Source organism: Alligator mississippiensis, chromosome 4 (genome assembly GCF_030867095.1).
Source record: "Alligator mississippiensis isolate rAllMis1 chromosome 4, rAllMis1, whole genome shotgun sequence".
Taxonomy (NCBI): Eukaryota; Metazoa; Chordata; order Crocodylia; family Alligatoridae; genus Alligator; species Alligator mississippiensis.
Window position 1 is genome coordinate 33,261,993 of NC_081827.1, and position 16,222 is coordinate 33,278,214.

The following is a 16,222-nucleotide window of genomic DNA, read 5'->3' on the forward strand; positions in this document are numbered from 1 at the left end:
AACAAGCAGTGGTTTAAGGTGAAAGTGAGTATATTGCAATGTGACAACAAGATAAGCCATCCCTGTGATTTTAATCTGTGAGAGCTTTTTCTTTGGGGAGGAGGGGAAAGTGTTGGAGCTTATTCACCTCACATCATTTTTTTCCTCCCACATCTCTTATAGGTGTAATGAAATACCTAGCAACAGCATGATTTATCTTCCAATCTGGTAATATTCGTCTGTTCAAGTACAGAGAATAACTTAAATAGAAAGGACCCTTGATCCCTAGTTTCTATCTAGAAGGGGAACCAATGTAGTTAAAAGAGAAGCTAATATATTTCATGTGCTTAGCAATTTCCTATCCATATGCCATATAAACAATACAATTTGCATGTAAATATTATAACACATAGGAAGTAAGCTTTGGAATTGAGAGTTGGAAAGTATTTATTATTTTAAATTTCCAAGTACATTTTAATGTAATTAAAAGTGAAGGACTAGTAACACTGGCTAAAGGCAAGTTTGGTACAGGCAGACATTTTGGGTACAGCCTTATATAGGAAACTGCTCATATTTTTTTAATTTTGATTCATGTGCATTCCTTTTTTCCCAGTATTATACATCCACGGACAATGGCTACATGATGTACATGTGCACATGTGGAAGAAATATCTATGTGACATGATTCCTTCAAGAAAGGCAAGCCTGCTATCCCAATGCAAAGTGTGATAGTTTGCACAATCCTGGAATTTTTAATATAGGAAACCTTTCCAACCTCTCACCCCTTCCCCCCAAACACACACCATTTTATCATTGTTTCAGACAAAATACGTGAGAAAGAAGTGACAATCATGATCCAGTAATTCATAATATTTACTAGAAGCTTGAAGAGTGGTATTAGCACAGGGTCTGCCTCTTAACAGAAATTAATGGTAATAGGCAAAGACCACATTTCAATTCCTGTACCACAAGGTACTGCTGATCTACTTTCACAATTTAGTTAGACAGTTCAACCCTGTTTTTATCCTGCTCCTTTTCTTCAATATCTGCATGAGTTTACTCTAGGAGGCCTTCATATACCCTGAACAGTTTGTATCAATGAAGGCAGGACAGGGTGGCACCTTTATAGATTATTTATTTCAGAGGGGCATGAGCGTTCATAGGCTACAGCCCCTCCCAACCTAGAGGCATGACCCAAATCAGAGTCATGGGCGGGGGGGGGCGGGATAGGCGTGTCTGCCCCTTGTTCTGCCTCTCCTGCCTGCGGGGCTCTCCCAGCACACGGTCTGTGCAGCTCTCGCTGCCACTGCCTCCCCACAATCCCGGCCCTGCCCAGGCTCTGCTGGCACTGCTGGGCATAAGCGAGGCAGGGGTGGGGGTCACAACCCAGATTTAGGGTCACAGCTAAAAAAGGTTGGTAGCCACTGCTGTAGCCTGTGAAAGCTCATGCCTTTCTGAATGAGTTAGTCTATAAGATGCTGCCCTCCTCTGCTTTCTGCCTAACTTTAGACTAATACGGCTGACTACCTCTCTCCATTTTGTATCAGTGATAGCTTTGTCTTACTTTCTGCTACCTAGGAAACCTTCCCTTTTTTATTAGATAAGGAAGTGGCCCTGGAAACCCCATTATAATTCAGTTAACTACTGCATCTAGTGCTGTTACAACAGAAACAAAGGTCCTAGCTTTCTCCAAAGATGCTTGCCTGTCTATTTAGTTGGAGGGTGTGGTGCTTTGACTATATCAGCCCTTTGCTCAATACACTTCAGTCTATTTCTACTTCCATTTTAATCTCTTGATCCTTGGATCTATCACCACACATCTGCTCGTGACTGGCCTCTCTCCTGTGCCAAAAAATTAAAAAAGAAAAAAAAAAAGTTTTTCTATGCTTGGAGGAGGTAGTTAAGTCCTATATAAATTACATAACACATGGAAGCAAAGCTTTAATGGTCAAATGGACCTAGCTTTGGAATACAGCCAAGGGAAATCAAACCAACTTAAAGCCTGAGTCCTTAGAAGACACTGATATACTGTCATAATGAAAAGTTTTTCTATCATGACTTTTAAAGAGTTATTGTTTTGTTGTTTTTTTTAATATTAAAATATCCCAAATAAAGCCTCTCAGGGTTTAGGAAGGTCAAAAAAGCAGAATCTTCCAAGTGACTGTCTCCCTTATATTTGGAATGTTTAAGCACTAGTGATGGCCACTATAGACAAGCAGAAGATGATAAGATAAATTGTAGAGCTGTTTGAAATTATGCAGTTATCAGCCAGATTTTTTTTCAAAAGCATCTTTTTGTAGTTGCTATCCAATGGTTCATGTTCTTTCCTTCCCTACTGTAGACTTCCTCTAGCTGCATCACAGACCATTTCTTCTCAGCGAGTTTCCCTTGCTAAATCAGAGTGACTGCCATTGAGAAATACAAAAACCATAACAAGATTGCACAGAAAAGTAGTAAGAGTTTGCCTTTCTAGCTTTATGCCTGAAATCAATTTCTAGCTTTGTGCCTTATGGAAAAAACCCTGTAAATTTAATAGTGTTGAAACCAATTACATCCCACAGAAATTATTCTAAAACTAACAGATTGTATAGTTCTGCATACTCATCCTGTAGAATTCTTCATTAAGGACGTAATTGTCTATTAAATTCTATAGGATTCTTTCAACAGTGAATGCTATTTTATTACTTATCAATGTATTATAAGAAATGTTGCCCTCTTCCTTTCTTGGTTGTTAGCTATATCCTGTATTATATATGTCAGGCTATATTGATACGTCAGTGTTAAAATCTGATTGTTCTGTGAGCAAGAAAATTCTCAGTGCACACTCAAGAGCCTTAAAACCATAACATATATTGAAAAAGAAAAGCAAGACCGTCTGTGACCCTCAGTAATTCACACTTTCTATATGGAAGTAGAAAAGCCAGTAGACCTGTTAATAATCTTTTGGTAAAATTTTAAATTTGTCCTGGCTGGTGTCAACTATAAACTATGGAACCTGGGGAGGGGAGGTGGATGATGTGGGAACTACAGTCATATTGGCTAGCATCAGTGTCCATTTTCTACCCTCATGTTGAGTCCATTTTGTGGAACAGCCTGATGTTACAAAGCATGATGTTAGCATATGGTGAAATTTCAGAGCTCTTACTGCAGAGATGTTGTATTCATGCCTGGGTGTGACATCTAGTGTGTGACCTAAATGCCAGTTGTAGCCTATTTTTGAGCTTTAATAAGTACTTCATAAGTGAATAAGCTTTTGGTAGGATCTTTTCATGGAAACGAATTTCATTTAAGAGGATGCAGGGTCCAGTCCTGGTTCCTGCTGAAGTTTATTTTCAAGACTCCCAATGGATTTCTTCTGGCCCAATCATTCTTCAGTAGGACACACGCAGGCCTAATTCTGTGCTTGTTATCTAGACAGGAAACTGTTACCTTCATTTCAGTATTAAAAAGAAGACTGTGCCCCACAGTTGGTTTGGATTTGATTCCAGAACTTCCAGCCTCATAATCTTTTTGTCATAAGATTAAACGCCATATGTTTCTGTTTTTAACGCCATTTTTAGCATTGCTCTGAGTTTGGATATTGAAGAGATCCTGGGTAAAGGTTTTTTTACTTTTATGTTTTGTTTTTGTTTTAATTAAGACTGATTCAGTGTGTTTAATAGGTGCAAGGAAAAGTGTATTTATTTCTATTATTTCTGGAGCTATTCCGGGCATCTAAGAAGATACTGCTCTTCAAAAGCAAAACAAAAAAACCCTTTGCTCCTACTGTCTGTCATATTTCTCAAATCTATCATTGTCAAAAGTCTAATAATTTGAAAGATCCATTTTAGAAATTGTTAGATTTGAGATTTTCTATTGCTGTGTAAAGTGCAAAGTCGCAGCAACCAACATGACCATCTCTCTGCTATAGTGAAATAGCTTCTTTTTCTTGCAGTCACTAAAAAAAAATTTGATATGTGTTGTACATTCATTACTTACTATTTTCCAGCAGTAAGAATGATATTCAACTGGGTACAAAGTGCCAGCAAAAAGGTCTTTGCATCACAGAATTCCCAGTTAACTTTAATGAAGAAACTTTAATGGTAGATGTGACTTCTCTATAGGGGCAAGTTGCTTGCTCCAGAATAGTACATAGATTCTGGTTGCTTTGCCACATGACTCAGAGAAGAGTAGAATAAAATGACATGCTCTAAGATACCACAGTGTACAAATTAAAATTGTTGAAGCATCCATCTCTAGCTTAATGTAATAAACAGTGTGGTATCACCATGCCCTGAATAAATGACTGCAGGTTACGTTAAATTTAGAAATTAACACTGAATCAAAGGAGACAGAGTAATTTTGAACTCAGTCTGGAAGGTATGTACTTTCCAAGACAATGACTAGTATTCTGATATATGATACCAAAAGCTAAATGATTTTGAGCTAAATTTAATTTAAATTTCATTGCTTATTTGTATAGAATAGAGGCTTCAACCTTCTCTCTTTCCTTCACTTTGAGGATCTTTCACTTTTAATAATTCTGTTGCCTAATGCCTTAATCTATTTATTACACTGTAACGTAACATGAACAATGCTCCTTCTATTCAAAATAAACAGATTTGGTATGTCTGTGAAATAGACTTATGTGTAGTAGCATGCCTTACTCTCTACAAAAGCTCTGAGGTTTCTGAATGCTTAAGAAATTATAATACCAATGGATTTAGCATTTTTATATCTGCAGGCTCATGCTTATTCAGTTGTACCAAGGCAGCTTAAGCTAATATCTAATCTTCTTATGGAATAGTTCCACCTATAACAACAGGATTGCAAATAACAGGCTTGAACAACCAGTTGGCTCCCACTGTTGTGTGGAAGGAAGCAAAGGGGGAGTTGCATAACATTTTTTCTTTTATAAAATGTCTAATTACAATCATCCTTGCATATGCCGGATAATCCATGAATCATGGTGTGAGGCAATGTGCTCAACTTAAAGGAGTTAGGAGGACATGAGTGAATTATTCATAGCTGTCCAGCATGAAACATTCCACTTATAATGCTTCTTCTTTGAGAGAGAGGAAAAAAAATGTTTCAGTACTACATTCAGTATGGCTTATGGTAAAAAAAAAAAAAAAATGTTTCTGTAGCCCGGCAATGAAATCTGTCAAAATACAGACCACTGGCTGATACACTGAGGAAGAAGAGGTACAGTGTGATGGTGCTCATGTTGATTGTTGGGGCACTTGAAGAAATGAGACCTAAGCAATGAGAGCATCCTGCAAGCCCGCAGGGTACTATGCCACTGCACAAAACTGATGAGGCACCTCATGGGATATAATACCATCTGATGGTCAAGGGACATCTAAATTGAGCACATCACAGGCCATTGCCAGTATGAAGATACCCAACTAGGGCCACCCATCAGAAGTGAGAGTGAGGGGATGGCACTACATTAAAAAGAGATGGCAATAACAAATCCATTAGACTTCATTGAACTCTGATTAAAACAGAATTTCTAAAGAACTATATACAGGATGAACACGATTTATTTAAAAGTATGGTTTCTTGGATCTGTCAGATTCTAATACATCCTTAGAGCTGTGACTAAAGAATGAGCAAATGGTACCTAATTTATTAAATATGAAAAATAAAATATGACACAGGGATTAGATTTCCTCCGAAAATTTAGTCAGGCTTATTGTCTGGTCATTATAAAGAACATTTTAGTTGATTTGGGCTCTTCAACTGTAGTAGTTAGTAGTATTATCGCTTATTATAGTTTCTTTATTTCTGGTGGAAGATAGGGCAGGATAGCACTTTAGAGACTAACCTGGCTCAAAGGTTGCACCCTGGCCTGTCTTCTGCCTGACTTCAGGCTAATACAACTTACTCTCTCTACTCGTGGGTGGCATCACGCTCAGCTAAATTAAATTAACTGCAGTTGATCGACATAACTTGCTCAGGTATGCTCAGATATCTTCTTTCTGATTAGATGCGAGCAGATGAATATCGTACCCAAAGGATTTCAGGTGACTAATCCATCCCATGCTGCACTACAGACAATGCTGACAAGGTCTGCTTCACTCTCCCTGAAAAATTGAGGAAGGTTATCAGGGGAACGAATCAACATCAAGCATTTTTATTTTATGTTAATTTACAGTTTATAAATCAGATATTTGCTGGAAATGATACAGCTATGAAATGACTTCTGAACTGGATGATTCACTTAAGAACTTTATTTTGAGTCCACATGGCTTTGATGTTTTTTTTTAAACTATACAGATGGTAGTTAGGTATCTGACTCCTATGAAAACTAATGGGAGTAAAGCATCTAAATACCTTGGTAGATTGAGGCATCAGCATTGTTCATCATATTTTTACCTAATGATGGAGCAAAGATGGCCAATTAATTGATAGTCATGGGAAGACCTCCATGTGGAGGCAGCTGAAAAGATTATTTCTATTTAGGTCAGAATGAAACAAGGAAGGCCATTATAGGGACCTAAATATAATTAAATGTTTAGAAAAGGTCATCTGGAGCCTCCTATTTTCTTCTTTCAGATCAGGATATTTAATTTAAGGTAAAAAATAAAAAGCTAGCTTAAAATTTGTAAAAAGATTTTTTCCCTTATACTTTACATAATCCATTTTATTTTTGGTCTCAATGAGTTCCAACAGAATTATTATTTGTGTGGACAATGCAAACACAGTTAATGCTATATGGAATAAAAATAGGATTAAAAACACAAAACATTGTTTTAGGCCATAAGCCAGTGGCTTAATTGTTGGAGATTATGAGGAGACTTTTCCTATGGACACTATTCTATAACTGTCCCTGTGGGGCCCTATACAAAGTTTTATAGGAAGTAGGGAGAATGTACCACTGGCTGAGGGTGGATGTTCAAATAGATGGACCAATGGTTTCATCTGCTGCAATAAAAATTGTTTTTTTGTTTTGTAAATATGTGCATGGTATTTGCATTTTTCAAATGCATTGGGTTGTTAGGAGGAAGTTGGAGGATTTGGCCAGCAGTTTCTCTAGCCTATGAGAATCACTTAAGTTAAATTCCCTCTCATCTTTTTGGTGTCAACCCAAAATTTGGGACATACATCTGAAGATATAACAATGAGTGTCAGAAGAAAGAAACAGGTGTCAGATCATTGCTGAATTTCTGCAGTAAAGTTCTGGAAAGTTTAGTTCATGGAACCTTTGAAGCTTTCCAAGGTTTGATTCAAATTAGAGCAGTTGCAGAGTCTGTCTGTACTTTTATGCTGCTCTCTGGTTCTTTGCCAGAGATCTGATTTTCTTTCTTTTTTAAGTACGGCATGTGTCCAAAGACCAGTTCCGGGACGATATATATATTTACTTTATTGTACTCTTTGCTACATTTTCTAACTTTTTTGTCACTTCCCTCACACTGACCTATTGTTCTTTTGCACTTTAACTATATGTGTGCCATGCTTCTCCTTAACAGAACGCCACAGATATAACAACTAGTTTTTTACTTCTCATCCTTGCAAGTCACATCTGAAACTTGGACCCAACAGTGTGCTGTCTCAAAAGCTTATATAATCTCACCTCATTGTTAGTCTAATATAAAGAGTCTTCTCATATAATTTTGCATTTGAGTGAAGTTAATTCTAGCCTTTCATTAAAATGCCATTGTGAACTAAGCTTCTAATGCAGATTTTGAAATATTTCATCATTCTGCATACTTTCAGGGCCATATCACTGTTAGGCTAGAAGTGTTCATTTCTGAAATGGGCAGAGGAAGAACTCTTTGAACAAATTATAATAATTGAAATGAGGTTTAGAACTTTTAACATTTAAGCTACATAATATTTGCATGATATGTTTAGAAACCTGCTTCAAAATGAGGCGGCATTTTTCATCCTGTTTTGCTGTGTGGAAAAGTGAGCAAAACTGTTTAAAGAAACTCTCTAAATGCATGACTAATCCCAAAACTTCTGTGGATTACCATCTACCTGCATGGCCTCCATATGGAGAGAGACTGGTAAGACTAGGGCTGTTAAGTTTACAGATGTAGGGGCCTAAAGAGAGTGAATACTAGTAGCTTAGCAATGGTTCTCAACCTTTTTTGTACCAGGACCCATCTGTAAGCATCAATAGCCAGTCCCAACCCACTGTCCCCCACTGCCAGGCCCCAGCTTCCCAGTGTGTGAGGTAGAGGGAGGATGTGTGGGGTGGGGTGGGGGAAGCACCCCCTCACAGGCTGGAGCTCTGCCAGCCTGCAAGGGAAAAGAAAATGGTTTCCCAAATTTTTCTCCTTTAAAAGAAAATCCATTTTTAAAGTTTGTTTGCAACCCTTTTATATATTCTTGCAGCCCACTTCGGGTTGTAACCCACAGGTTGAGAAATGCTGGTTTAGAGAAGGTATGCAAGCACCTGGATTAAAGGGGAGTAGACTAACATACAAAATAGGGACTACACCAATCAGTCACTTTCCTTGCCACTTTTTGAACCAGGGAGGTGTCAGAGCCTAGTAGACACAGTATTGTACTGTGAGACTTGGCTTCTGCTCCTGGCTCTGTTGTTAGCCTGCTTGGCTGAGCTTTGGCAAATTACTTTCCTCCACATGGAGAAGGTAGGGCAGGGTGGCACCTTAGAAACTAACTAGTTCAGAGAGGCCTGATGAAGTATGCTGCTGTGTATGGAAGCTCATGCCTCTCTCAACCGAGTTACTTTCTAAGGTGTCACCCAGCTCTATCTGTGCCTGACTTAAGGCTAACATGGCTAACTACCTGTTTTCCCCCCTATGTGTTTCCCTAACTCTAATGTGGGGTGAATCAATCATATCTCCTTTTATAAGGTTCTTTAAGATCTAGTGAGAAAAGAAAAAAAAAGCCAGGTAGGAGCTGGGATCTTCAGTGGATATTTTCACTAGAGAGTATTCTACATTGTTTAAAACAGCATGTTTCTTTGTCATAATTCTTCCCTTATTAGTTTTTTGTATCAGCTGCTTGTATTTCAGTTAGCTCAGGGCAGTCTAACTTCTAAGGCCCTGAGGGCTACATCAGTGAAGGCCACACACAGTACGGCTTCGCTTGTTCAGCCACAGGCCGCTGGACCACACGGACACTCTATCCCACTCCCCCACTACACTGCACACCCATAGGGACCCCTGTCCTCCACTGCTGCACTTGGTGCCCCCTGCTGAAAGGCATGGGTGCATGAGCACAATTTCCTATCCTCTGTAATGTGTGCCCTTGCAAGCACCCCTCACCCCCAACTGGCGCACAGGGTGCCTCTCCCACCATTGCACCATGCAAATAAGCTGGCCCTATAGCCTTGTTTGGTATTGTCTCTGTGAAGGAAGGAACTATAACAGCCTTCTTGCTTCTTGCACTCCATCAAGGATGCAGTGAAAACCCAGAGTGGGCAAAATCAATGGGGAAACGAGACTAGAGAGAGAACTATTTGTCCATAACTTAAAACTGAAACAAATGCTGTTATTGTCAGAGGAACATTAACATTTTTTGAGGCTGCCTCTTGCCTTGCTAAATAGCCTACAGCTTTCATTAAAAGTTATTGAGGTACTTTAGGGGTGAACTTGTACTAAAGAACATTTTGTAGGCTTGAGTTTGGTGCAGCAAAATATTGAATTTATTGGCAATATGATTTATGCTAACAAGCTAAACTATTGGGTGTACCTGAAGGTCACTGAGCTCCTCAGTCACTTCAGTAACTTATAAGTGGTCTGAAATTAGGGTGGCCATAGGTTCTGTTTTACACCAGACTGTCCTTTGTCCTCTGTCCATTTCTAAATGAGGAATGGGCTGCAAAAAATCCTGGTTTTCGGTTCATTGTTGGTAATACGTGTCAACTGTTTGTCCTTGCAAGTCTATTGGTTGTGCCTAGACATAGAGCAGAGCACAGCCGGGGAGGGAGGGAGGGAGGAACGTGGCCTTTTTGTGGTGGCCCTGCCTCTTGCTGCTGATGGGCCAAGGGGCCTGGTGGCCCCACCCATTGATGCCGATTCGCCAAGGAGGAGGCAGTCCCACCCCTTGCTGCTGATTGGTCAAGGGGGGCAGTGGTTTTCCCCCCACCAAGGGGTTGTCCTGTATTCTGGGGATGTATCAGTGGCCACCCTATGTGAAATGAATAATCCAGGGATTCCTAGATGCAGTTATTCCTGGACTACACAGAGACTTGCAAATGATTTATATTGGCTTTCTTTTCAAGGTATGGGGCTTGATTTGTGAGCCTCTTTGTGGTCTGGAACTTGACTGTCTAAAAATTGTTCTCTGCTCATATAGTAGTATGCCAATTGCAAGCAACTAGGGAAACCATCTGTTGTGAAAGGGTGGAGCTATCGGAAGGATGCTTTTCAGTGAGGGATGGTGAACAATATAATTTTCATCTCCTGTCTTTGCTGCAACTAAGGTCTGTTATTTTTTGGGACTCCTATATATGTCCTGCTTTTTTTCTGGACCTGTTTGGGGAATGTTTAGTTGAAACAAGTTAAGATGGGAGGTTATTGATCCTGCTGGATAGGTTTTTTAGATTAGATTCTGATTTTGATGCATGTATTTTCCATATAAAGCTGGTGTATTTGCACCAGAATTTAGAGGAGGGGTGGCCAACCCACAGAATGCAGAAGGGACATGGACAGCCTTTGTGTGTAGCATGTGGTAGATTAGGGCAGGGAAGAGAAAGCAAAGCAGCAGTTCGGGCAGGGGATCAAAGTAGCACTTGGGGAAGGTGTAGTGCTTAATTTGTGGCACATTCGCCCCAAAAATGGCCCCCACAGGTTTAGAGTATGCTCCTTACTAAATGTAAGGAAATAAAAACAGCTTCCCAATAGGGTGCGTATTCTTCATTCAGAATAAAAATAAGTATGTTGTACATGCTTTCTTTCAGAGCTTGAGAGAAATACTTGCCATTAATAAAAGAGGTGGAAGTGGACATTGCAGGATATTAATCTTTTTGAATGAATAACCAAAGGTACCATACATCTTGTACATCAGTCCTACTGAATGCTTCTAATGAAGCCCGTGGTAGAGGAGCAACCTCATCATCTTCTAGGATCAGCCCCTATATTATGTTTATCTCCAATTATCTTTCTATTCAGTAATTTCATTGGAGATTTAGAGAATATCAGTTTTAGGAAGCTGGTCCAGATTGGATGGTAAATAGGTTTTCTGAGCTTCTTATTGTTACATCTTTCCTGGTTTTTACAAGATTAGACAATGTCTTGTGAATTCATTTAAATGTTGATTACGTTGTTATTGTGTGCTCTGGGTTTTTTGCAGGAGAAGAATGAGATGATCAAGTTGGTATACTCTGAATAGACCTAAAAAGATTGCAAGATAGCACTTTTATTGGAGGAGGGGAATTAGTATAAAAATACACTGTCAAAGTATGTTGTTTTAAATGCTGAGCTGATTATTTTCATTTTGCTTTTGTTTTCTGAAAGTGTCACTTGGAAAAATTAACAGAGAACTACTGTTTGCTGGAATTGCAGTTTGTCTGATAGTGAAAAGTATTCAAGGAGTTGTAGTGATTTTTGTATTTCATCACAGTTACTTATTCCTATATGTTTTTGGTACTTCTGTATTTTGACTATTTAATTTTTATAAAATATGTTATTAATGCAGACTTGGAATCCACTGCATATCATTTTTTTGTGAAAGCAATTTCAGGTAAATGAGTAGATACCCATGAAGAAATCCTAGGATAAAATATAAAAGCTAGTTTGGCTTAAATAATGAGTAGTTCACTGCCAGTTGTCACCCAATGCCAGATTGTGACTTAACATCTTAGGACATATGAAGATGAAACGGAGGCCCTAAATTGAAGCTGTGGGTGTTAAAAAAAAACCACAACTTCAGTTTAGAGCTGATTAAACCCCCACGTTGTGCACACACCCCACTGACTTACCTGCCTCTCCAGCGAGGAGGAGGGGGTGAGCTGCCGGCAGGTGGAGTAGTCCCTGGACTGAAGGGGAGGGTGGACTGGTGTTTCCCTCCCTGGCAGTGGCAGCCCCCCAGGCGGCACCCACCCACAGGCACCCGGCTCGAGCAGTCCTGGGGGGCACTGCAGCCACAGAGGGAAACACTGGGCCCCCAAGCAGCTCAGGCAAGCAGGCTCCAGGGCGGGGGGAGTGGGGGAAAGATCAGGCTCACCACTTTTATTAGACGGAGCCTGCTTTCCTGGGCTGCTGCCAGACTGCCTACAGGGCTTCCGGCAGAGCTGTGGAGCTGCATGGAGCCCAGTGATTTGCTCCACAGCTGTAGGGGCAGCAAACTAAAACTCCCCAAAGGAGTCATTTAAGATGCACTACGCAGCCGAATTTCCTACAGTAGCTGGAATTAATGCGCAATACGCTGCCGAGGCATACAAACACTGACACCATTGAAGTGGTTCAAAAGCATTTAGCCCGCTTTAAAGTGTCGTGCACGCATGCCTCTTGTTTTGTCTACACGTGGCATCTGTTGCTTTGCTTTAGGTCAAAAAAAATTCCCCAAACAGCACCTTTAATTGTGCTTAATTACTATGTAGATGGAGAAAGAACCTTTTCATTGGCCATGGTTCCCTCAAAATAGGGAAATATATCTTTAAGAAGCCTAAAGAATACTAATTATTTAGTGTACCAAGAGATGCACCGACACATCAATCCGATATTGGAGTCATACCGATATAAAGAAAATTGGCTGCATCAGAAATAGGTCTGAAATGGCTGATAATTTGGCTGATAAATGCCCATGCATGCATTCAGCCACAGCACACAGGCAGCGAGGAGCAGAACCCAGCAGCATGAAGAGCTGTGTGTAGATGGTAAGTCTGTAGTGGAAGGGGTAGGGGAAGGGAAGGGAAAGGGTGTAGGGGGAGCAGATCAATCCCCCCTGTGGTGAGGGAGGGAGGGGACAGGGGCAGAGGCAGGCGCTGCCCAGTCGGGGTGGGGCAGGGCATCAGATGGAGCCGCAGCTCATTGGGGAGGGGGGGCACCTGCCACTGCATGCACCTGGGGAAGTGCCTGTAGCCCCCTTCGTAGCCCCCTTCCCAGGACCCCCACTGAGAAGAGCCCAGTGCAGCTCCGGCTCCAGCCCACATGTGCGGCCTGTCCACCCCTCCCTGCATTGCCCTGCGCAGATCTGGGGTCACCCCCTCCCATGCCCATGCAGGGTGCGCACAGTGGCAGGAACCATCCCCCCAACAAGCCACAGCTCTGTCCCACACCCTGCCCCACCCAATCTAGGTAGCACCTTCCCCCGCCCCTGCCCCCTCACTACAGAGCATGTTGATCTGTGCCCCCCCAACACCCCTTCCCTTCCCCCTCCTCTTCCACTACAGCAGACATACCAGCTGCACTCAGCTGTGTTGGAAATCAGCTCTCGTATCGACTAATGTGATTTATTAAATATCAGCTTTCGTATCAGCCCCCAAAATCTCTATTGGTGCACCCCCAAGTGTACCTATGTATATAGCAGGTTAAAAATGGGTTATCCGAATTTAACAGTGGCCATGCTTCAGGAGACTCTTTCAGTGCAGTTCTTTCATTTATAATAGGATGATAAGAAGAAGTCATGTTATACTCTAGAGGCAGCAGATCATGATGGCTTTTCTCTGTTTTAGATATACAGACTATCTTTCTATCTTTTCCTGTAGCGAACAGAGTCTCTTTCCTGTTTAATCCCTATTGTGTAGAATAAGCAGTTACCCTATAGAAGAGGCTTGGCTACCTCTATTTTGCTGGGATTAATGTCAGGTTTTAAATTTAACTGTCTGAGACTTCCTTTCTTTTTTTTTTTGTCTTGCTATGTTTTATAACCAAAAAAGTACATGATGTTGAGGAAAGCTGCAAGGCCCCAGTTTTCCTAGTTAGCCAAGTGTAGACCTCATGAAACAGTGAGATTTTAACTTCTAGAACCCAGAACTGAACTTGGTGCTATGGTTTTGTTTGCCAGGATGTTTTCTTACTCTTGTTTATTGTTATGGTAGTAACTACTGTAACCAAATAAGCAGGCAGCCATGGTGCTAGGCACTATATAAAACACAGTAAGAGACCATACTAGTTCCAAAGACCACACAGATGAAACACTGTATTTACTTGCATATGACATGTACCTTCCCCCCCGCCCTGCCCCCCCAAAAAGTCAGCTGTCTAAAATTGGGGTGTATGTCTTAAGTGCGGAAGTTACTTTTTCTTTGCTGGAATAGAAGAACAGAAGCATGGAAACACTTGCTACATGAGGCTCGCCGAGCTTGTCCCTCTGCAAGGGGGCTGCAATAATCTCAAGTTGCAGCCAGGCAAGTTTAGGTTAGATATTAGGAAGAATTTGCTCACTAAGAGGATAGTAAAATGCTAGAACAGGTTACCCAGAGAGGTTGTGGACTATCCATCCTTGGAGGGTTTTAAGACCTGGGTAGATTAAACCTTAGCTGGGATGATCTGGTTGGGGGTGGTCCTGCTTTGAGCAGAGGGTTGGACTGGATGACCTCCTGAGGTTCCTTCCAACCCTCACTTTCTATGATTCTGTGATAACCCTCTCACAGCCACAGCCACTGCAGCCAAGATCCCCTGCTGTCAGCATTCAGTCATGACTAGAAAATGTGGTGTTTTTTTTTTTTTCATTTTGCCTTCCCAAAACAAGGTGTTTGGCTTATCGGGGGGGGGGGGGGTTGAGGGGTAGTATTCAAGAAATATGGTATACAAGACAAAGTAATGGTATTACTCATCTCCATTATGTAGATGAAGAACTGAGGTATTAAAAAAAAAAAGAAAAAGTGGTAGCTCCAAAAAAAAGGTAGGGGGGAGGGTGGTGATGGGGAGGTTGTATTTAAGAAATTGAATTGGGATGTCCAAGTAAACTGCTGTATAAAAGAGACCTGCTGGTAACTTCAAGTCCTCAACTTGCAATTTAAAAGAAGTGTGTCTCATGCGTACTTACCTTTAGTGGGGAGTCCTGGGCTGTTTATGCCATGCAACCTTGAGTGAAACACATTCACCCTTGTCCTCAGCATTGACTAGCCCTAAGCAGTAACTTGGTGAGTGTGTTGATTTCAATCTGCTCCCTGTTTAATATGCTGACCGTATCAGATTCCATTTTGAATATTTAACTGTCTCTAGGCAGTGAATAGGTATCTAGACTCCTAACTTTTAGCCACTTACTTTTTTTTTATTGGAAGTGGCCCAAATTGACTTGCCCAAGGTCACACGTGAAGTCTGTGATAAAGGTGAGAATTGAAGTCAGAAATCCTGGCTAATATTTCAGTCAGTCATTTTCTGGAAAGCCCTTTTTCATTTGATTTCAGTGTTTACCCAGCCGTCCTACTCCTTTATGTCAATGGATTTGAGTTTCATGACTTGAGATATTTCAGCTGTGTTCATTTCTCATTCTATTAGTTTCATTTATATAATGAGAACTTTTCAGCCATGACCTTTAATCATAAAAAGCCTCATCACTTAAAAATATTCTTTGAATTCTAGAAAATATAACCTAACATGAGGGTGCATACCAAGGAATAATTAAATACTCTAGCCAGGAGAAAATGGAAAGTGAAGCATATGAAAAAGGTTTGTGACTAATCACTGGATTTATCCTATAAATGTATAGTGAATGAGATGCTTTGTAAAGTGTTGAAATATACAAGGAGCAGAATATTAATCTGTCAGAAGTGAAAATGAAATTAGCTCTTTCTGGGACAAAGTGAAACCATCTGTGCTTAAGGAAAGCAATTTCATATTTATTTTGAAGAAAAGAGAGTTAAAAACTGTAAGTATTGATGTTAGCATTTTCCATTTATCACTGTATTTTTTCATATACAGCACATCCCTGAATATAATGCACACCTTGTTTTTGTAAAGCAAAATGAAGAAAAAAGATTTTTCCACAGTTATCATTGTGTAGACCAGGACAGAGCCTGCACACTCATCCTCTCTTTCCTGTATAACTAAAGTTCAAACCCTAATTGCTGCTGAAGACTGGTCTCCATGGAGCTCAAGGCTATGAAATATAAGGAGAGAGACCATGAACAGTTAGCAGACAGCAAAATTCCCCTAAGAAAGATTAGCTTGAATAGTAGAACATCAAACCCATTAAAAAGCAGAGTCCACTGTCAGCACTTCTAGAGGGAAGAACAATGAGCCAGTAAGTCAATTGAATCGTTTAGCTGCCTGAACAATAATGCCACAGTTGCTTTATTGTGAAGTTGGAATCAAAGAACAGTGGTTCTATTCCAAGCAGAAAATCAACATCCCTCCTTAACACATGCACCCCAATTTTGGGGAAAACTTATGTG

General features: G+C 40.5%; 1 protein-coding gene across 9 annotated transcripts in view; it reads left to right on the plus strand.

Annotated features, from left to right (window-relative positions):
- The window catches only part of TAFA5 (TAFA chemokine like family member 5), a 655,021-nt gene that overhangs the window by 38,270 nt on the left and 600,529 nt on the right, over positions 1-16,222 (plus strand). The window lies entirely within an intron of this gene.